Source organism: Pan troglodytes, chromosome 5, assembly GCF_028858775.2.
Source record: "Pan troglodytes isolate AG18354 chromosome 5, NHGRI_mPanTro3-v2.0_pri, whole genome shotgun sequence".
Lineage (NCBI taxonomy): Eukaryota > Metazoa > Chordata > Mammalia > Primates > Hominidae > Pan > Pan troglodytes.
The window spans coordinates 157,562,809-157,587,339 of record NC_072403.2 but is presented as its reverse complement, the minus strand read 5'-3'; the positions used below and the strand labels follow the sequence as shown (position 1 = coordinate 157,587,339).

At 36.3% G+C, this 24,531-nt stretch overlaps 1 protein-coding gene across 4 annotated transcripts in view; it reads left to right on the top strand.

Moving 5' to 3' along the window:
• Nucleotides 1-24,531, top strand: part of EPM2A (EPM2A glucan phosphatase, laforin) — a 345,250-nt gene that overhangs the window by 23,025 nt on the left and 297,694 nt on the right. The window lies entirely within an intron of this gene.

The following is a 24,531-nucleotide window of genomic DNA, read 5'->3' as shown; positions in this document are numbered from 1 at the left end:
CTGTCATTTTTTTGCTTTCCAGAAAGTCAATAGGAAAAATGCCTTGAGAATCTCCAAAACTGTTGTCATGATACCTTCTCTTGACCATCAACTTGTGGTTTGATTGGGCCACTTTCACTTCTCAGTAGCCATTGCTTTGCTTGTGCTTTGTCTTCAGGATCATACTGGTAAAGTCATGTTTCAGCTCCTGTTATAATTCTTCAAAGCAGTGCGTCAGGAGCTTGATCTCATTTGTTTAAAATTTTCATTGAAAGCCCTGCTGTTGTCTGCAGCTGATCTGGGTGCAATGGTTTTGGCACCCATTGAATGGAAAGTCTGTTCAACTTTAATTTTTCAGCTAGAAATTGTGTAAGCTGACCCAGCTATTGTTTCTGCTGTTAATTATTGGTCCTCTTCCTATCAAGAAGAATTTTTATTTGTAAATTGATGTGGATGGTCTGTTGCTGCAGGCTTCATCTTCAACATCGTCTCACCCCTTCTTAAAATGAATTATCTATCATAAAATGCTGATTTCATTGGGGCTTTGTCTTCATAAACTTTTGATGCTTTTTGTAAAGCATCAATGATTTCACCATTCTTCCACCTGAACTTCACCATAAATTTGATGTGTGTTCTTGCTTCAGTTTTAAGCAGAATTCATGTTGCTCTAAAGGGGCTCTTTTCAAACTGATGCCTTATTCTTCTTAGTGCCTCAAACTAGACCTTGTTCAGATATGTTATAGCAAGTTAGTATAAGTTAATTTTAGTTCCAAAAAATTTTGAAACCTGTGCATAGTTTTTCCACGTATGCATTTTCTGTGAACTTTTTGAGGACCCGCTCATGTTTCCCACTGGAAATTTTTTTTGAGGAAAAATGCATTTTAAAGTCCCTGAAAATTATTAAGCTCTATTAGTCCAATGAAAAATGATATCAACTTTTCTAAAAGACGTTTGATTTAATGGAATTATCTGTTAGGTATATTTATCCTTCCTTTGCCAACTCTAATATTATCATTTATCTGCACACTACTCTTAGATTTAGGTGCTCTTTGAGCTCTTTCATGACATCATTTCTTATCTCAAGCTAAATTCTTTCTCTGGAGGACCTTATCTAATCCTAGGATGTTGTATCTCTAGCTCTAATCTCTCTTCTGGGCTCCAGACCTGTATATCCTCTTGTCTACAAGACTTTTACATCTGGGAGTCTTATAAGTAGTTTAAATTCAATATATTCAAATCTCAACTCATTATCAATCTCTGTAAGATCCTTTTTCTGTGTTCCTGATTTAAAGACACTGAAGCTCAGTCATTCAAGTGTGTGGAAACGTAGAACTTTTGTAGGCTGGGCTGTCTGTATTACAAGCTCCTGCGGTATAATGAGTATTTCTTCAGCCACATCCTTTAAATTTTAATTTAATAGTTCTGGGATTGGCCAGGGAATACAAACTTTATAATTTCCCCAGGTGCTTTTGATAATCAACTGGTTTGGAAGACCACTGTTAGAGACTCTGCAGTTGAAATATTTCAATCCCCCAATCCTTTTTTTTTATTATTATTATACTTTAAGTTTTAGGGTACACGTGCACAACGTGCAGGTTTGTTACATATGTATACTTGTGCCATGTTGGTGTGCTGCACCCATTAACTTGTCACTTAGCATTAGGTATATCTCCTAATGCTATCCCTCCCCCCTCCCCCCACCCCACAACAGGCCCTGGTGTGTGATGTTCCCCTTCCTGTGTCCATGTGTTCTCATTGTTCAATTCCCATCTATGAGTGAGAACATGCGGTGTTTGGTTTTTTGTCCTTGCAATACTTTGCTCAGAATGATGATTTCCAGCTTCATCTATGTCACTACAAAGGACATGAACTCATTATTTTTTGTGGCTGCATAGTATTCCATGGTGTATATGTGCCACATTTTCTTAATCCAGTCTACCATTGTTGGACATTTGTGTTGGTTCCAAGTCTTTGCTATTGTGAATAATGCCGCAATAAACATACGTGTGCATGTGTCTTTATAGCAGCATGATTTATAATCCTTTGGGTATATACCCAGTAATGGGATGGCTGGGTCAAATGGTATTTCTAGTTCTAGATCCCTGAGGAATCGCCACACTGACTTCCACAAGGGTTGAACTAGTTTACAGTCCCACCAACAGTGTAAAAGTGTTCCTATTTCTCTACATCCTCTCCAGCACATGTTGTTTCCTGACTTTTTAATGATCGCCATTGTAACTGGTGTGAGATGGTATCTAATTGTGGTTTTGATTTGCATTTCTCTGATGGCCAGTGATGGTAAGCATTTTTTCATGTGTTTTTTGGCTGCATAAATGTCTTCTTTTGAGAAGTGTCTGTTGATATCCTTCACCCACTTGTTTTGATGGGGTTGCTTGTTTTTTTTCTTGTAAATTTATTTGAGTTCTTTGTAGATTCTGGATATTAGCCCTTTGTCAGATGAGTAGATTGCAGAAATTTTCTCCCATTCTGTAGGTTGCCTGTTCACTCTGATGGTAGTTTCTTTTGCTGTGCAGAAGCTCTTTAGTTTAATTAGATCCCATTTGTCAATTTTGGCTTTTGTTGCTATTGCTTTTGGTGTTTTAGAGATGAAGTCCTTGCCCATGCCTATGTCCTGAATGGTATTGCCTAGGTTTTCTTCTAGGGTTTTTATGGTTTTAGGTCTAACATTTAAGTCTTTAATCCATCTCGAATTAATTTTTGTATAAGGTGTAAGGAAGGGATCCAGTTTCAGCTTTCTGCAAATGGCTAGCCATTTTTCCCAGCACCATTTATTAAATAGGGAATCCTTTCCCCATTTCTTGTTTTTGTCAATCCCACAATCTTTTTGAGTTTTATCTTGCTGCCTCTGCCCTGGATTGTTTCCTTATGTCTTCTACATGATCTAAAGAACTTCTACAGGAACTACTTTGTGTTTCTTCTCTATTCAATCCTTCCTCTACAAGCTACTAGAATTATATTTCTAAAATACAGATGGGATAATGTCACATGTGTATTCAAAATATTTAGATGATGTATTAGTCTGTTCTTACTCTGCTAATAAAGACATACTCGAGACTGGGTTATTTATAAAGAAAAGAGCTTTTATTGACTCACAGTTCCACATGGCTGGGGAGTCCTCATAATCATGTTGGAAGGCAAAAGAGGAGCAAAGTCATATCTTACATGGCGGCGGGCCAGAGAGTGTGTGCAGGAGAACTCCCCTTTATAAAACCATCAGATATTGTGAGACTTATTCACTATCACGAGAACAGGATGAGAGAAGCCCGCCCCCATGATTCAATTACCTCCCACTGGGTCCTTCCCATGAGATATGGGAATTATGGGAGCTACAATTCAAGATAAGATTTGGGTGGGGACACAGCCAAACCATATCCTTCTGCCCTGGCCCCTCTAAAATCCTATGTCCTCACATTTCAAAACCAATCATGCCTTCCCAACAGTCCCCCAAAGTCTTAACTCATTTTAATATTAACTCAAAAGTCCACAGTCCAAAGTCTCATCTGAGACAAGGCAAGCCCCTTCTGCCTATGAGCCTATCAAATCAAAAGCAAGTTAGTTACTTCTCAGATACAATGGGGATGCAGGCAGTGGGTAAATACACCAGTCCAAAATGGGAGAAATAGGCCAAAATTAAGGGGCTACAGGCCCCATGAAGTCTGAAAACCAATAGGACAGTCATTAAACCTTAAAGTTCCAAAATGATCTCCTTTGATTTTATATCTCACATCCAGGTCACAGTGATGCAAGACTTTGCAGTGTCCAGCCCCACTCCTGGCTGCTTTCATGGGCTGCTGTTGAGTGTCTGTGTCTTTTCTAGGCACACAGTGCAAGCTGTTGGTGAATCCAGCATTCTGAGGTCTAGAGGTTTGTGGCACTCTTCTAACAGCTCCATTAGGCAGTGCCCCAGTGGAGACTCTGTGTGGGTGCTCCAATCCCACATTTTTCTTCTGCGCTGCCCTAGCAGAGGTTCTGCATGAGGACCCCACCCCTGCAGCAAACTTCTTCCTGGGCATCCAGGCTTTTCATACATCCTCTGAAATCTAGGTGGAGGTTCCCAAACCTCAATTCTTGACTTCCATGCATCCACAGGCTCAACACCATACCGGAGCTGCCAATGCTTTGGGCTTATACCCTCTGAAGCCATGGCTTGAGCTGTACCTTGGCCTTTTTTAGCCATGGCTAGAGGGACTGGGACACAGGGCACCAAGTTTCTAGGCTGCATACAGCAGTTGGGCCCTGGGCCCAGCCCAGGAAGCCATTTTTTCCTCCTGCTTCTCCAGGCCTGTGATGGGAGGGGCTGCTGCAAAGGTCTCTGACATTCCCTGGAGACATTTTCCCCATTGTCTTGGTGATTAACCTTTGGCTCATCATTACTTATGAAAATTTCTGTAGCCAGCTGGATTTTTTCCCCAGAAAATGTGTTTTTCTTTTCTATTGCATCATCAGGCTGCAAATTTTCCAACCTTTTATGCTCTTCTTCCTGTTGAATGATTTGCTGGTTAGAAATTTCTTCCACCAGATACCCTAAATCATCTCTCAAGTTCAAAGTTCCACAGATCTCTAGGGCAGGGCCCAAATGGTGCGAGTCTCTTGGCATAGCAAGAGTGACCTTTACTCCAGTTCCCAAGAAGTTCCTCATCTCCATCTGAGACCACCTCAGTCTGGACTTCACTGTCCATATCACTATGAGCATTTTGGTCAAAGCCATTCAACAAGTCTCTAGGAAGTTCCAAACTTTCCCACATCTTCCTGTCTTCTGAGCCCTCCAAACTGTTCCAGCCTCTGCCTATTATCCTGTTCCAAAGTCACTTTCACATTTTAAAGTATCTTTATAGCAGCACCCCACTCTACTGATACCAATTTACTATATTAGTCTGTTCCCATGCTGCTAATAAAGATATACCTGAGACTCAGTAATTTATAACAAAAGGAAGGAAGTTTAACTGACTCACAGTTCCGCATGGCTGAGGATGCCTCACAATCATGGCGGAAGGCAAAAGAAGGGCAAAATCACATCTTACATGGCAGCAGACAAGAGAACATGTACAAGGGTATACCCTTTTATAAAACCATCAGATCTCATGAGACTTATTCACTATCACGAAAATAGCACAGGGAAAAACCCACCCCCATGATTCAATTACCTCCCACCAGGTTCCTCTCATGACACATGGAAATTATGGGAGCTACAATTCAAGATGTGGTTTGGGTGAGGACACAGCCAAACCATATCAGATGATTTCCTAGTTCCTATAAAATAAGTCTAAACTTCTTAGTATGGTCTTTCTGGTTTCTCACAATCTGGCAATTATTTACTTTTGCCTGCTCTTCCCCTGCCACTTCCTGTCTTAGTACTGTACCATTTTCTTGGATTTCTGACAAAATCATGGCAGTTTTAGTTCTACAATAAACCATGATACATTCACTACATTGACTTTGGTGTAATAATATGGAAACCAATCAGAAGTAGTGTCTTAGCCTTTTCAGGCTGGTATAACAAAAATACCTTAGATTGGGTAATTTATAAATAAAAGAAATTTATTTCTCACAGTTCTGGAGGCTGGGAAGTCAAAGATTAAGGCACCAGTATTAATAGATTTGGCTTTCTCTTTGTTTCCAAGATAATACCTTCTTGCTGCAGCCTCACATGGCAGAGGGGAAAAGGGATGAACTCATTCCCTCAAGCCCTTTTATAAAGACACTAATCCCACTAATGAGGGTGGAGCCCTCATGACTTAATCATTTTCCAAAAGTCCCTACCTCAATATCATTGGATTGGGGATTAAGTTTAAACATAAATTTTGGAGCAACACAAACACTTAAACTATAGCAAGTGGCCTCTTCAAATAATTTATATTTATTATATAATTCTTAAACTTAGCAAGCAATTATACAATATAAAATTATTGAATGTATTTGAACAAAACCATCTTATTAATACACAACACTAACACATGCGTATACACATTCCTTTGGATTAGGAGTACAAGGGCATATTATTTTAATCTCTATGTGTTGTCTGCCATGGTCTTTTAGTGCATTGTAGGTATAGTTGCTCTGTTTTTCTCCAGTGGCTACCTAGGCCATCAGTGTTGATTGGATTTAGTATAAAGGCTTTCGTTAGAGCTTCTTGTCTGAGACTTAACCTTCCAGCATTGGCAGAGGGAAAGAACAACATGCACCCTTCCAGCTGGAGCAAATGTTATTGAGCTATAAAAATAGCATGCAGTTTAGTGAAGTTACATATTTCGGTTATATATGTGGTTAGTGCACTTTCTGGCTTTGTTGTCCTCACTCAACTGTTTGCAGGTTTACATATATATAAATTAGGTAACCTAATGTGTTGATTCTAGGTATAAGTTTTGTACATCAGGCTCTGACACACCACCTACCTGGCTATAGTTTTGTGTATATGCCCAATAAGCAACCCTACAGTGTAATTCCTCTTAAGATGTGGGATCCTTCACGGGATACAGGCAGCTCTTATGGATTTACACTGATAAAGTACTATGTCCAGAACTGGGACTTTGAGTCTTAATTTATACTCACAAACATTCTAAATACCTTTTCTCTACTTGTCTAATATGTAGTCATTTGCATCTTGAATATCTGAAACCTAAACATTCCAAGTCTTCCAGCCTTCTATGCAAACCCCTTCTTTTCATATTTAAATAAATTGCTTAAATTCACATCACATATACAGAGAGATCTGATCTCTTTCTTCCATGTTACCCAGCACCATCTTTCCTTGGTATATCTTGGAAATGTTGGAGCATGGCAGGCGATTACTGTTTACCAGTATCCATGTCCTCTCCCCAGGGGAAGATTGTTCTTCTTTGCTCTGTTGAAGAAGTATATCTTTGTTATGTGGCTTGCTTTGGCCAGTAAAATATGAGAGGAAGTGCTGTGTGTCATTTCCTGTTGCGTTGCCTCATTCTCCTTTCTCTTTGCCAAGAAATTGGTGCTATTTCAAATAGGGATTGCCTTGATGGTCAGCATGAAGATGATGACAATGTGAACAAGAGCCCCTAGCCAATCTATAATGAACTCTAACATGGGAGATAATCCAACCCCTGCACTTTTTCTTTGTTTGTTTGTTTTGAGACAGGGTCTCAGTCTGTCGCCCAGGCTGGAGTGCAGTGGCGTAATCTTGCCTCACTGCAGCCTAGACCTCTCTGGCTCAGGTGACCTTCCCACCTCAGCCTCCCAAGTAGCTGAGACTACAGGTGTGTGCGCCACCATTCCCAGCTAACTTGTGTGTGTGTATGTGTGTGCATGTGTATATCTATCTATCTCTCTATATATCTATATATCTGTATCTATATCTATATCTATATATCTATATTTTGTTGTTTGTTTGTTTGTTTTTGGTAGAGACAGGGTTTCACCATGTTGCCCAGGCTGGTCTTGAACTCCTGGGCTCAAGCCATCCACCCACCTTGACCTCCCAAAGTGCTGGGATTACAGGTGTGAGCCACTGTGCCCAGCCCAAACCTTTGCTCTTTTATACCACTGATACTTTGGGGTTGTTATTACAGCAAGCCCTAGGACCAAAAACAATGCCTGTCATGTAGCAGATGTTCATTAAATGCTTGATAAATATATGAACTTGAGCAAGGCACTTTCCAGAAATTTCAAACTGGAATACACTCCATCTTCCTTCTTCAATGTGATTATGTGCCTGGAAATTTGTAACATGAGATAAAGATGCAACGCTGTCTTAAAGCATGAGTTTTTCTAAAAGACCTTTGAGGAAAAAAGCATTATTTAGAAATTAAAACAGACACATCTATCTTATGGAATAGTACACAAATCTCAAAGGAATTTTAAAGGAAAACTAGAAGTCTTCTAAGAATATTAATACCATTTGGGTACTGCCTCAGGTTATTTTTCCAAGAACCCTTGGATGTGATAATCTTTGAGTCTCAGTTTTATCCTCTATGAAGTACAATATTTGGACAAAGGTGGAGGTGTCAAAGGCTTTTTAGGAGGAGTTATATGGTGTGAACAGCAGTGAACTGAGAGCCAGCAGCCTTGGGCTTCAGTCCTTGCTTTGCTATATAAGTATAGGACTGTCAGGTCATTTAATCTTGAAATTTAGACTCAGGAAAAGATGTACTAACACTTCCGCTATCTGTCCCACTGGATTTTTTGAGAAACAATACATTTTAGAATACTTTGAAAATTATTAAACTCTATTATTCCAAATGAAAAGCGATAGGAAGTTCTTAAAATCTTTTCCAATTTGAATACTTTATTTATATTCTGTTTCCACTGGGTGGCAGTATTTCACTTGCACTCTACTGTAATTTTTATAGTTTGTATATAATCTTATAGAAAAAAATTTGATAACTATTTTAAATAAGTACCTCATTGTTTCCCAACCTTATCTTTCTCCTTTCTCATCCCATGCACTCCCTTTCTCTCAAACAGTTCAGATAAACCACTACCATTCATTTAAAAAATCTTTAATGAAGTAAATGTGACGGCAGTCTCTTTAAGCTTAGCAATTTATTAAGAACTTCTGCTTCATTTGGGAATATGTATTAGATAGCTTAATTTTGCTCAGATGTAAGCAGATTACTTTGATGTAGGTAATTAAAAGTAGTTAAAAATAACCTACAAAAATCTTGCTATTGGTTCTTTATGACAATTTTAAAATAATGTTTTTAAAATTAAGCTGATGGATGTCCTTTTTAACTGATAATACCAGTGATGCCTATTTTATCCTATCTTCAGAAGATCATCACACAGTTGTTATGTGAAATCCTTGATGTTTATGACATGTTCGAGAAACACTTTATCATGGTTTCATATCAGTTAACTTTGTGTCAGAATTTCCTAGAAAATTAGTCCCACAAGATGAGTTAAGTAAGAAAAGTATACTTGTAAAGCTTGGTGAATAATTCCTTGCTGACTTTTGTCGATATTAAGGTTTTGAGGTAAGTAATGGCATAAATGTGTTAGAGTAGTTGTATCCTACAGCATGAAGATCAGAGTCATTCAGCAGCATAATGGATTGCTAGTTTTCACTTGTAAAGAGACTATCAGTGCAATTTTTAAACTGACATAATCACTGTATTCTGTATAAAAGAGTAGTTGCCTTGAAAAATTAGGCTGTTTAAAGTTGTTTATAAAACTTGATGTAGATAGAATAAATATTTTTAAATGGCTAAAATGCTATGTAACATTTTAATTGTTTTGTGCCAAATCTTTGTTGTTTTCAGGAAGAAAAAAAGGAAGTTTTTTTTTAAAGAATATCTAAGGTCACATGTGGTGGCTCACACCTGTAATCCCAGCACTTTGGGAGGTCGAGGCGGGCGGATCACAAGGTTAGGAGATCGAGACCACCCTGGCTAACACGGCAAAACCCCGTCTCTCCTAAAAATACAGAAAATTAGCCGGGCGTGGTGGCGGATGCCTGTAGTTCCAGCTACTTGGGAGGCTGAGGCAGGAGAGTGGTGTGAACCCAGGAGGCAGAGCTTGCAGTGAGTGAGATGGTGCCACTGCACTCTAGCATGGGCAACAGAGCGAGACTCCGTCTCAGAAAAAAAAAAAAAAGAAACATGTTTATCAAATTTGCTGATAAGAGAAAGTTGGGAGAGATAGCTGGTATTTTGTTTAAGATGAGCACTATTCAAAATATTTTGTCCCACAGATAGGAATAAACCAATAAGAAGAGATTAATAAAAGTTAACTCTTACATTTGCATTAAGTTATTTTATAAAAATAGAGAACAAGAGAAATTGCATTGATCACAAGTCAAAGAGAAAAGAGTTTGTAGTTTCAGTTTTAGGGTAAAGCTAGCATGGTTGGGCAGGGGTTGGGCAGAAATTGTAAACTATGTGAGTTACTGAAAAATCTTGTACCTTGGAAACACATAAGCCCAAGTGGAGTTACTGTTATTATGGTCTTGTCTTGATACATATAGGTCTGAACAAGGTTATTGTTAAAATAATTTGAGTTTGTTTTAGTAGTATACCTCTTTTGCATTAGTGTACAGTTTTGCAAAGACTAGGAGGACTGGAAGAGGTGTAAGGTAATAGTTAAGAGCTGTTACTGGTTGTTGAACATCAACTGTGATAGTTTCTATGTTAAATCTTTTAAATGGATTATCTCATTGAATTCTCTCACAACAGCCCTATGAGGCAGATAGGCATTTTTCTTTCTTTCTTTCTTTTTTTTTTTTTTGCAAATAAGAAAACAGACACAGTTTGCTTAAATGATTTTCTCATTACTGTTTACAAAGAGTAAATCATACAACTTGGAATGAAGTCTGAGTCTGAATCTTGAGCCCATGCACTTAACTGCTATAAAATACTGTCTTTCAAGAAAGAAGTTTTACGGAACCTATAAAGGAGAGTTTCGACAGAGGGTGGTCACTCTCATTAAGTATTGCACACAGGTAAAGAAATGTGAAAAATTATTATGGAAACTAGCAGATGACTTTGTTTAAAGTTTTTTTTCAGTAGAGCATTGAGTGCAGATGCCATATTGCAGGACGCTGAAGAATGGATAGGGAAGTAAGAGTGCTGGGTGAGCACAGGGCTAGCTAGAGGCAAGAGAAGGCAATAAGAGATGCTGGTGGGGCAGAGATGATTGGAAACCTGGAAGAGGAGGGATTTGGGGAGATTTAAAGCCAGGAATAGAACAAGAAGATTCTGTGTTATAGCGAAGAGGTTGTATAAGCCAGACACAATCAAGAACTAGACAAATAACTGGTACTCTCTTTCTTGCTCACTTTTTTTTGTGTGTGTGTGGCAATTGGCAAGTTTTAAAAGTACATTAAAATGCTTCTACTTTTACTGCTGACTTGTTTAAATAAAAATCAGGTGCAATTAAAAATGTAATACATGGAATAGTTTTGAATTAAATCAGGTGGAGATGTGATGCCTAAGGAAATATGATTTATCCTCCAAAATTATTTGCTGGAGAAAGATAATGTGTTCCAGTGCATCACTATCACCGTTATTTGTTTCTCTCCACTCTCCGCAGCCAACAGAATCCTGATTTCTTTAGGTAGCAATGGAATGAATCATTGCTATAACCAGTTATGGTAATCTTATTCCTCTTGGGTAGCAATTGGCCTAGGGATGTTAATGTCACCTAGTTCTGGCTCATGAGATATGGGAAGGCAAGGCTCTCAGGAATGCTTTTGCTTTTCTCATGAAAAGGAACAAAGGCTTAGCTGGCATGGTCCTTCACCCTTCTTCATGGTTAGGACTCCAGACATGATGCCTAGAGGTGACCCTATGAACATCAGGTTAGAAGCTTGACAAAAGTCAGCATGTGAAGGACGGCAAAGCAGACATTTAGGAAGATCTTGGTGTTGACCAGCTCTGGGCTACCTGGCTTCTCACCTCTAGTTATGTAAGACAGAGTCTTATATTAATATTTGTTTAGGTCACTGTTAACCAGATTTTCTGTTGCTTGCAATCAGACATAGTTCTGAAAGAAAGAACATTCTTCTTCCGTTGTTTCTTATACATGTGTAGTTTATGATTATGGCAAATTTTAGGATAATCTAATTGCCAGGATTACGCCCTCTTTTATTTTCAGTTTATAATGTCTTATTAAAAGGATTTAAAACAACCTAGTTTCTCAATTTCATCTTTAAAGATTGTATTTGGTCACTTTATCCTCCATTTCAACTAGCTGTATATTTCTAGTTTCTTTCCAATGCATATGTGATATTCATGTCAACTGTATGCCCTTAATATTCATAAAATATTTTTGCCATGGAAGAAAGCAATGTGTGAAGCTATCAGGGATGGTTTTTGCAGCAGAACTAGATCAGCTCAAGGGAGTGTTTTACTAAATTATTTAGTCCACATTCTGGAAAATCTTAATTGAAGACATATTTTATGCCAAATATGTTCTTACTATGAAACTGCCAAAATGCATGTTTACCTAGCTAGCTGGGTTAGGATGGAATTAAATGTAAAATATTTCTCAATGTTCTGAAGAGTTCCGGGATGAATAGTTATATTCTGTGTTCTCTGCAACTAAATGTTGGACACTGTTGAGATATAGCTACTAGGGAAGTTATCTCCTTCTGCCTCAGCATTATTTGTATATTTAAGTGCACAAAGATAGGTTTTTTTGTGTGTGTGTGTGGGCTTTAAGGTATACGAAATGAAGTAGCAAAATGTGGTTAGAAAAATTTGCTTATACAATGAGACTAATACTGATATAGATGCTTTATCTATTTTTAACATATGACTTGGATTTGTGTTCAGGCTATGAATAGGGAAATTTCTAGTTAATTCTGAGAGTGCCATGAAGGAAAAAAAATGAACTACCAGTCTTAACAACAACAACAAAAGTCTAGACACTGCCATGAAAATTGTTTTAATGACAGTAGGAAAATCAACATTAAAGATTATTAGAATAATTAAATCAAAATTTATTAAACAGAAAAATAAACATCTCTGCATGTGACATAGAAAGTAAATTTCAGTATCCAGCAAATGTTTCCAATAATACAGAGATGGCACATTTTAATAGGTTGATCTTTAGTCATAGTATAATAAACTGCCAAAAGATTTGATCACATCAAATTAGGTGGTCAAATCTTTTGGCATCTCTTTAGATTATTATCACATTGAATGAATTATTAATAATTCAATCTTGATGGTTTGAGTCAAGCCTATTAAGAATAATCTGAGTTTCAGATTTGATTTTAAAATTATATTTCAAGAAAGCTCTGTTATTGTGTTTAATTTTAAATGAAAGCATAATTGTCTGGTAATGCCACTGTGGAATTTTTTCAGCATAATCTACAACCTTTGAAATGCTTCCTATTTTGAAATATGTTTATCATCATGAATCATTAACTAATGTAAATGCTTTGCATTAAAAAATGCCTTCTTAAATACAGTAATGGTTAGAGATGTGTAATTCTGTTCTTCACTTTCCAAGTCATGAAATCCAGTTGTTTTACAGTGCTGGCTTTGGAATTCAGTCAGTAATATGGACATCCTATGGGCCAGTGTTGTCACTCTACCCACTGAAATAAACAGATTTGTTCTTATCCATTTCCTAACTTGAATCATACTTATTCATACATTCTTGTACTCTTTGTCATGTGTCTAAAGCATATCCTGTTGTTCATCACAGCATAGCACCCATTCCCTCTATTATAAATCCTTTCTCAGTAATTCTAGCCCATACTGATATTACCTCCTCCAACATAGTCCATTTTTAGTTTTCTACATTCATATGCACACCACAAACCTATCATAATTTTTCTCTCCCGGTGAGCCAGTTGATCCTTAGAATACAACTCAGCATAGCCTTTCAGTCATCATACATGGAAAGTGGCATTTGAGATGAGGCCTATTTGCAATCCTTTGGTACTCTGTTCATGTTTCATTTAACATACAGTTTTAAAATTATTTTCATAATTTAGTTTCATTTCACTCACTAATGGCTTCCTATAACTTTTATCTAATCAACAGATGTTCATTTATTGTGGGAATCATGTTTTAAACTTCATTTATTACCCCTTCCTAGCATAGGACTGGATACATAACAAGCTCTCAATCATACTTGATTATTAACTGGATTAAATTGGAATATTTTGCATATATGAATGTATTAGTCTGCTAGGACTGCCATAACAAAATACCACAGACTGGATGGCTTAAACAACAGAAGTTTATTTTCTCACAATTTTGATGACTAGAAGTCATAGATCAGGGTGCTGGCAGATTCCGTTACTGGTAATGCTTCTCTTCCTGGCTTGCAGATAGCCACCATCTGCCTGTATCCTTACGGTGTTTCCTCAGTGTGCTTGAGGAGAGAGAGATCTCTGGTGTTTTTTCCTCTTATGGGGTGTAATGGCATTAGGACTTCACTCTGTGATCTTGTTTTACCTTAATTAAGGTCCTGTGTTTAAATATAATCACATTGGGAGGTCAGGGCTTCATTATATAAATTTTGGGGTGGGGGAGACACAATACAGTCCATAACAATGGGATATTCAATTATTAGTATTTTTAAAAATGCACGATTAAATTTTACTTTTGCTTTTACCTTGTTTTTTTTTTCTATGATGTTTCTTCAAATTAACTTGGTATAAGCCTCCATTTCATCCATGTCTTTTTCTAATCATGGAAGTTTTTTGTTGTACTATTTTCTTCTCTGTATGGTTTGACAGTTGTTAATTAAGTCTTCCCTTAAAATTCTTAGCTGGAACTGATCAAGGTCCTTCTGGGAGTTTTCCCTCAAAGATCCCCACTGGAGGCTTGGCAGATAGTGAATCCAAGGCTAAGCTTTGCCAATCACTCCTTCTGTTTCCTTTTTCTGCACGCCTTGAGCTTACCTTTGAGAGGGCTAACGCGTCATACTGGACTGCTAAACAACTGTCTCAAGGACATTTGTCTATTTTCTCATAGAATTTGAAGCATAACAAATGTCTCAAGGACCTTTGTCTATGTTCTCATAAGCATTTGAATGACCTTAACTCTAATTGTTGAGAAAAAATTGTTGCGGGAGGTCAGGGACCCTGAACGGAGGGACTGGCTGAAGCCATGGCAGAAGAACGTAGATTGTGAAGATTTCATGGACATTTATTAGTTCCCCAAATTAATACTTTTATAATTTCTTATGCCTGTCTTTACTGCAGTCTCTGAACATAAATTGCGAAGATTTCATGGACACTTATCACTTCCCCAATTAATACCCTTGTGATTTCCTATGCCTGTCTTTACTTTCTTAATCCCATCATCTTCGTAAGCTGAGGAGGATGTATGTCGCCTCAGGACCCTGTGATGATTGCGTTAACTGCACAAATTGTTTGTACAGCATGTGTGTTTAAACAATATAAAATCTGGGCACCTTGAAAAAAGAACAGGATAGCAGCAATGTTCAGGGAACAAGAGAGATAACCTTAAACTCTGACCGCCAGTGAGCCAGGCGGAACAGAGCCATATTTCTCTTCTTTCAAAACCAAATGGGAGAAATATTGCTGAATTCTTTTTCTCAGCAAGGAACATCCCTGAGAAAGAGAATGCGTCCCTGAGGGTAGGCCTCTAAAATGGCCGCTTCGGGGGGCGGCCATCTTTTATGGTCGAGCCGTAGGGATGAAATAAACCCCAGTCTCCCATAGTGCTCCCAGGCTTATTAGGATGAGGAAATTCCCGCCTAATAAATTTTTGGTCAGACCAGTTGTCTGCTCTCAAACCCTGTCTCCTAATAAGATATTATCAATGACAATGTGTGCCCGAAACTTCATTAGCAATTTTAATTTTGCCCTGGTCCTGTGGTCCTGTGATCTCGCCCTGCCTCCATTTGCCTTGTGATATCTTATTACCATGTGAAGCATGTGATCTCTGTGACCCACACCCTATTGGTACACTCCCTCCCCTTTTGAAAATCACTAATAAAAACTTGCTGGTTTTACGGCTCCGGGGGCATTACGGAACCTGCCGACATGTGATGTCTCCCCCATACACCCAGCTTTAAAATTTCTCTCTTTTGTACTCTGTCCCTTATTTCTCAGACCGGCTGACACTTAGGGAAAATAGAAAAGAACCTACGTGAAATATCGGGGGTGAATTTTGCCTGATATCTGGCTGAATTTCCCCCGATAACAAATGAGGCCAACCTATTATGCACCAAGTTATGAGCCCACTGAGGTGTAATTCTACCATAATTCTGTGCAGTAATTGTCTTAGGCTGTGTGGCTCATTTTTTGACTAAAAGAGCTAGCCAAGTTTACATATACAGATGTACAGAAAGGCTGGTGCTCATGTATCCAAAATTTCACAATATTATTTGTCATCAAAATAACAATAATCATAGTAATCAGTTTTCTACCTTGAAACACACCACACACATACACACACACACACACACACACACACATACCCCTACCTGTGCCAGATGTTTGATTCATTACTAGGATCATACTATCATATTTGATATTTTCTTTCCTGATCCTCCAAATTCTAACTTCCTTATCAAATATATTTTCATTTATTTTAGAAAACCCTGTTATCTCTAATTCTAGTACCTGTTTTAATCATTGCTGTATGGGTTACTTATTTGTCTTTATAATTCCTATTTCTATTATTGATATTTTTAAGGGAAAAATCATAATTGTATACATGTATGGGGTACATTGTAATGTTTTGATATGAGTATATACGTGGAATAAGTAAATCAAGCTAATTAACACATATCACTTCACTTATTTTTATGTGGAGAGAAACCTTTGAAATTTATACTCTTAGCCACTTCCAATATATTATTGACTTTAGTCACCCTACTGTGCAATGGATCTCAAAAACTTATTCCTTCTGTCTAATTGAAATTTCTCCTTTTTTTGATATAGGCATTTATTGTTATGAACTTCCTTAGAATTGCCTTTGCTGTGTCTCATAGGTTTTGATATGTTGTATACCCATTATCATTTGTCTGAAGATGTTCTTTAATTTCCCTTTTGATTCCTTCTTTGACTTATTAGTGGTTCAGGAGCATGTTTAATTTCCACGTATTTGTAAATTTTCCCAGTTTTCTCCTATGATTGAGTTCTAGTTTCATATCATTATGGTAGGAAACAATACTGGATATGATTTCAGTCTTCTGGAATTATTAAAGACTTGTTTTGTGGCTTAACATATGATCTGTTCTGGAGGATGTTCTGTGTATATTTGGGAAGAATGTGTATTCTTTGCCATATATTTCTGTTAGGTCCATTTGGTCTAAAGTGTAATTAAAGTCCAATGTTTCCTTATTGATTTTCTGTCTAAAAAATGATGTTCTGTCCAATGCTGAACGTGGAGTGTTAAAGTCCCCTACTATTACAGTATTTCAGTCTATCTCTCCGTTCAGATTGCTTAATAACTGCCTTAAATATTTAGGAGCTACTATGTTAGATGTATATATATTTATAAATGTTGAAGAATTGACACCTTTATCATTATATAATTACCTTCTTTGTCTTTCTTTCTTTACTGATGTTTGACTTGAAGTCTTTTTCGTCTGATAGAAATATAGCTACCTCTGCTCTCTTTTGGCTTCCATTTGCATGGAATATATTTTTCCATCCCTTTATTTTCCATCTACGTGTGTTCTTACAAGTAAAGTGAGTATTTTGTAGGCAGCATCTAGTTATGTTTTGCTTTTTCAATCTATTCAGTCACTTTATATCTTTTGATTGGAGAATTCAATCCATTTCCACTCAAGGTAATTATAGTATGTAAGGACTTATCTTACTGCCTTTTCATAATTGGTTTTCTGGTTGTTCTGTGTATCTTTTATTCTTCCTCTTGTTGTCTTTCTTTGTGGTTTGATTGTCTTCTGTAGTGATATGTCTTGAATCCCTTATTTTTATATTTTGTGGAAGTATAATAGGGTTTTGCTTTGCAATTACCATGAGGTTTACATAAAACATTACCTGTAACAGGCTATTCTAAGCTGTTACCAACTTAACTTTAATCAAATACAAAAGCTCTCCATGTTTACTCCTCCCTACCACATTTTATGATTTTGATGTCAAAGTTGGCAACTTTTTGTAATTTGTATCCCTTAACAATTTATCAAAGCCACAGTTGTTTTTAATAGTTTTGTCTTTTAACTCTCATGTTAGAGATAAAATTGCTTTACACATCACCTTTCAAGCAAAAGACTATTTTGAATCTGACTGATACCACTGAATTTTTTCCCTTCATGTATTTTATGTTATTAATTAGTGGTATGTTTTCTCAGCTTAAAGAACTCACTTTAATAATTCCCATAAGACAGGACTAGTGATGATGAATTCCCTTATTCTTTATCTCAGGAACTGTATTCTCTCCTTCCACTCTAGAAATCTGTTTGTGAATGTGGTAGGTTGTACTGACAGTTGGGGAGGAGGAGAAGAGAGAAATATTACAGAAGTGCATAAAACTTCACATTAAATCTTAAAAGATGCTTGCCATTTACTGCTCTTTGGTGGTATCATGATCAGGGTATTTTGACTATCTTTTATTCTTACATAGTTTTTCTAGCTGGATCTTCTTTCTTCTCTTTCTGTATCTCACCTTTCCTTCTTCTTGTCAATCTTAACACCTCTTACTTCATCCTCTCCTTCACTGATTGTATCTCAGGTTTCCATTTCATTAGGAAGGACAGTTTAGCTGTATCTATGACTACCCCCGAACTCAGCTATTTTCTACGTTTGCATTTTGCCATTCATCAAAGTGCTCAACTGGAACAGGATTCATCATCTCAGAGAGGCAGTTGGTTGAACAAAAAGATTTTTTGTGCGTTTTATTTCTTTGTTTTTGCCATTAGAAGAGAACATCAAAGTGCCGAAGAGTTTGTAATGACTATATCATGTTTGTGCAACTTTATGCAATAATAGCTTCCGAGGTAGTAACAGATGGGGCATGAGAGAGATCAGATGTGGGTGAGTTAATAGTTAAAATTAGAGATTAATGTGTTAGAATCAAAGCTTATGTTCATATGCTAGAAATGAAACATTTAAAATAATTAAAATCCAAAGAGGATAGTTGAAATAAAATAATATGAATAAGAATTGTAAAATTTATTTTGCTTAAGGAGACTACACCTATCCAATAGATATTTAACCAATATAATTTCAAAACTTCTGGATTTATTAAGAAATACACATATTTTAACCGAAACTCTCAAACTTATAGAACTATGTAAAATAATGAGTTAGTTGTGAGTTTTTAAATTCTAGGGTTTCTTATTTCTGTGGCTTTAATTGGAGTGCCAGACAGCAGTTCCCTTACTCCTACACATTTACTCACTTCGTTTGAAATCACCTAACTTGCCTTGATGAACAAATAACAAAGTAGCTAAAACTGTTCTGAAGAAATAGATGTTTTTGTTAATTAAACCAATAATTTTCTACTTTTCTACCAAAAATACAGATTAGTTTATCCCAACATAGTGAGCGATTTATATGTTTACTTTTTAAATTTTAACTTTGATAAATTTATTTTTTAATTTTAACTTTTACAGATTTAGGGGTACAAGCACAGTTTTGTTACATGGACATATTGCACAGTGGTGAAGTCTAGGCTTTTAGTGTGTCTGTCACCTGAATAGTGTACATTGTACCCAGTAGGTAATTTTTCATCCCTCACCTCTTCCTACCTCCCCACATTTTGAAGTCTCTAATGTCTATTATTTCACTCTGTATGTTCATGTATATCCAATGCTTAGCTTCCATTTATAAGTGAGAGTATGTGGTATTAGACTTTCTAAGTTATTTCTCTTAGAATGATTGCCTCCACATCCAAATAGGAAGACATGAAGTCAAACTATCCCTGTTTGCAGATGATATGATTCTATACCTAGAAAACCTCACAGTCTCTACCCAAAAGCTCCTTGTTCTGATAAACAACTTGAGCAAAGTTTTAGGATACAAAATCAACATATGAAAATCATAGCATTTCTATATACCAACAGCATCCAAGCCGAGAGCCAAATCAAGAATGAAATCCCATTTACAATAGCCACAAATAGAAAAAAATACCTAGGAATACAGCTAACCAGAGACATGAAAGAATTCTGCAACAAGAATTGTAAAATACTGATCAAGGAGTCAGGGATGACACAAACACATAGAAAAACATTCTATGCTCCTTGATAAGAAGAATTAATATTGCTCAAATGGCCATACTACCCAAAGAAATTTATAGATTCAACCCTATTCCTATCAGCCTACCAATAAAATTCTTCACAGAATTAGAAAAAACTTTAAAAATTCATATGGAATCAAAAAAGAGCTCGAATAGCCAAAGCAATCCTAAGCAAAAAGAACAAAGCTGGAGACATCACATTACTTGACTTCAAACTATACTACAAGGCTATTGTAACCAAAACAGTATGGTACTTGTACCAAAATGGACACATAGACCAATGGAACAGAATAGAGACCCCAGAAATAATGCCAGACACCTAAAACCATCTGATCTTTGACAAAGTTAACAAAAATAAGCAATGGGGAAAGGACCCTATTCAATAAATAGTGCTGGGATAACTGGCTAGCCATATGCAGAAGATTGAAACTGGACCCCTTCCATATACCATATACAAAAATTAACACAAAACAGATTAAAAACCTAAATATAAAACCTAAAACTATTTATTATTGATTTCTAGTTCAATTCTGTTAATGTCAGAAAACACAATTTGTATGATTTAAATTTTCTAAAAATTTGAAGTTGTTTTATGGTACAGGATATGTTCTATCTTGGTTTATGTACTGTGAACATGTGCATTCTGCTATATTGGGTGCTGTATAAATGTCAACTAGATAATGTTGGTTGATGGTGTTCTTGAGGTTTCTAATATCCTTGCTGATTTTCTGTCTAATTGTTCTAACAATTGTTTTGGGTGAGGTGTTGAGGTCTTAAACTATAATTCTGGATTTTTAAAATTCTTTCAGTTCTTTCAGTTTTTTGCTTTACGTATTTAACCACCTTACTGTTTGATATATACACAGTTAAAGTTGCTGTGTCTTCTTGTTAGATTGATACTTTAAACATTGTATAATTTCCCCTCTCTAGTAATTTTCTTTTCTCTGAAGTATACTTTATATAATAGTAATATAACTACTCCTGCTTTTTGATTAATGTTTGCATAGTATATCTTTTTCTATGCTTTTACTTCCCACCTGTGTATATAATTTGAAGTGAATTGCTTCTAGACAGCATATAATTGATTCACTTAAAAATTATTCTGCCAACTTTTGTATTTTCATTGGTGTATTTAGACTATTTAACATAATTATTGGTATGTTAGAGCCTAAGTTTGCCATTTTATTTTTTGTTTCTGGTTGTTTTCTCTTCCTCCTTTTTCTGTGATTGTGTGGCATGTCTGGTTCATAATTGAACTTTTTTTAGAATTCTGTTTTGATTTACACATAGAATTTCTATATACATTATGTATATTATATACCTAACATCATAGTTGACTGGTATCAACCTTTTACGAGTTTGAGTGAATTTTAGAAAACTTACCTCCTTTTTCATTCGTTTGTCCTTCCTCATTTGCAATATAATTGCCTTAAATATTTACTTTACATACATGTAGAATAGCATCAGACAATGTTAGAATGTTTGCTTATTTACTTATAATTTTGTTTACTGTGCTCATTCTTCCTGTTTTCAAAGAGTTTCTTTTTGTTTAGACATCTTCTGTTAGTCATTTTTAAGATAATTCAGCGGCAAAATTTTCTTAGTTTTCCTTCATTGAGCATGTTTTGATTTTCCCTTTTTTTCCTGAAGGAAATAGTCACAAAGTAAGATTCTTGGTTGACAGTTGTTCTTTTTTACAGCACTTGAAAAATGACACTTCCTTTGGTGACTTCTGATGAGAAATCTGCTCATATTAGAATATTTTTTCCTTTACATTGCTGTTTTTCTCTGGCTACTTTTATGATTTTCTCTGTCGTTAGTTTTCAGAAGTTTAAATATGTCATGTCTCAGTATTGATTTCTTTGGGTTTATGTTGTTTGGACTTTGCTCACCTGCTTGAATTTGTAGGATTTGCCTCTTGCCAAATTTGAAAAGTTTTCCGGCATTATTTTCTTAAGTACTTTTAAGCCCTACTATCTTTTCCCTCTTCTTCCAAGACTCCAGTGACATAAATTTAGATCTTCTGTTAATAGTACCACAAGTCCCTAAGTGTCTGTTTTTTTTTTTTTTTAATTCAGCCTACTTTTCTGTTGTTTGCTGTTTAGATTGGGTAATTTCCATGGTTCTATCTTGAAGTCTGTGAATTCTTTCCTCTGTCCCTTCCATATTGCTCTTAAACCCATCTATTGAGTTTTGAAAATTTCAAATATTGTGTTTTTCAGTTCTAAAATTAATATTTAGTTCCTCTTTTCATCTTCTATTCCATTGCTGAGACATTCCGATTCTTCATTTGTTTGAAATGTGTTCTAATGGGTTACTGAGGCCTTAAAATCTTTATCACATAATTATCACATAATTCTAACATCATTGTTCTCTTGGTGTTGGCCTTTATCAGGCATCTTTTTTTTTTTCCATTTAGTTTGAGATCTTAGTGGTTATTGGTATAATGGGTGACATTCTATTGAAACCTAGACATTTTGGGTATTATGTAATGAGGTTAGCTCTTATGCAAACCTTTGATTTTAACTGAATTCTTCTGACACCACTCCAGCAGAAGAATGGAGGTCCCACCTTATTACCCAGGTTCCTCACACTGTTTCCATTCATAACCAAACCAAACAGACTCCTCCCTGAGTGGGGTGGTAGTTCTAACTCTCCATTAGGCCTCCATTGATAGCTCCCTGGCTGAGACAGGGAGGAATGCCTTGTTACTGCTTCCTACATGGCATCCACTGATGGTCGGGTGGGAAGGAGGTGGAAATCTTGACTTTCCACTAGGTCACCTTTGTCACGATCTCAGTGGAAAGAAGGGGCACCTCGTTACTGCCAAATGGAGGTGGAAGTCCACCTTTCCACTTGGACTCCACTATATTGCCAAGGATGATGCTGAAAGTTTCAGACCCCTACTCATCCTTCTCTGACACCATGATAGTGAGTGGATTGAGGCACCGCAATACAGCTTGGCAAACAAAAGTGGAAGTGTACCCATGCTTGGCCTTTGCTGGCCTGAGTGGGTGTGGGGCCACATTTTTTCAGTGGGTTTGACTGGAGTAGTGTAGTTATTATCAAACAGATTTCTGTCTGGCTGGGCTTGTCTTTTCATTTGGCTAGAGAGAATGGACTTTTGTCATGTTTTCTTTTTCTGTCCTTGTGTTACCAGGTTGCTGGCTTCTTCAGATCTAAGTCTGGGATATATAAGGCAAAAAGAAAATGCAGGGAACTCAATACTTAGGTCTTTTCTTAGGTCTCAGTGTCCCTGGATAGTCTGTCTTCTTCTCTTTGTCTTTCAAAGTTATCTTATGTTTGTTTATTTATAATTTTCAGGGTTTTAAATTATACTTAGTGGGAGGACTAGGGAAAAGTACATTTATTCCATAGTTCTCCATGCAGAAATCTCCAAAACCAAAATTATTTTACTATTCATTTTTGCCATTTCATTAGGTGAAATTAAAAAGACAATAACCCATCCTCTAAAAGACATTTTAACTATTAGAACATATTTTGAATAACTCAGGTTACTATCCATGAAAGACTTTTAAAAATGTTGCCTAAAACATAAATGTGTAAAAATGAGTAATTAAAGAAATCACTCTAGGAATGAAGAATTCTTATGAAGATGATGATACATAAATAATTCTTCTTGACCATTGTAATTTATGAATATTTGATCTCTTCAACAATTATATTTTTAATAGGTAATAATTCAATTGTTGTAAGTCAATTATACTGACCAATGGGAGCCACAGATATTGTTTTATTTAACTAAAAAAGTAACACCCGCTCCTTGTAACTAATCCAATCAATTCAAAACACTTGACTATGACAGTTCCCCTCCATCCAATTCCATTTCCTAGAAGTAACCATATCCAGTTTGTAGTCTATGTTTACACTTTCAGTCATGCTCTGCTGCTTCACTTAGTCACTCCTACTTTTCCTTTTCAGCTCCTCTCTCTATTCATCTTTTGTAAGTTTATCCTTCTCTCTCTGGCTGTTAAACATTGAAAAACTTTCAGACTTTGTTCTAGAACTTTTTTCCTTATTAATATTGTTTTTCTTTGTGACTCATCTATGTTCCTATTTCAATTACCATTTACACTCAAATTACTCATATATTTATTTTTTTTAGTTCAGATTTCTGGTCTTAATGTCAAATGAGTAACTCCAGCTCTCTTTTGAGGACTCCTTTTGGATATCTAAAGAGCACTCCAAACCCAACATTGCCAGAACTAGATAGATGATCTTTCCTTACAGCCTCTTTCAGATTTTGCATCTCAGTGAATAGTGCCACTGTATATTGAATTATTTTCACTAGAAGCTTAAGAGGCATTGTTAATCCCCTTTCATCTTCACCTTCGTTTTCCAATTAATCACCAAGTCCTGTGGCCTTTCCCTCTTGAATCTGCATAATCCTTTCAAAGTCTGTGACCAAGCTTCATCATAAACTACCTAGGCCAATATAGTAGTTTCTTAAATGGACTCTCTGCTTCTATCTGATTGTTCTTGAATTATTTTTTTACTCTGTAGCCAGAGAGGTATCCTTAAAATAAAATCTGGTTATGTTACATGCCCACTTAGAATATTTCAAATTTTTAGTTGCTCTTATGATAAATATCTGAGTTCTTAACATGACCTAGCACAGTACCTGTCTCAATAAATATCTGTAGAAGAATGAAAAAAAACTTATATGGTTTACAGTATTTTCTATTAAAATAGTATTACTGTATGCATGTATCTCTGTATGCATCAGAAATTCTTTTTTCTTAGTAATATTTCTGTTGGATATGTTTCTAGAAGTGAGGTTGCTAGTGTAGTTTGGTTTTTATCTATTAAAAATGAAGGTTAATAGAGATATGGTGCAGCACCTTGTAGTCGTCGAGAAAAAAAATCCATTAAGAGAAAAAAGAGGAGAATGATCTAGGAAGATCAGTAA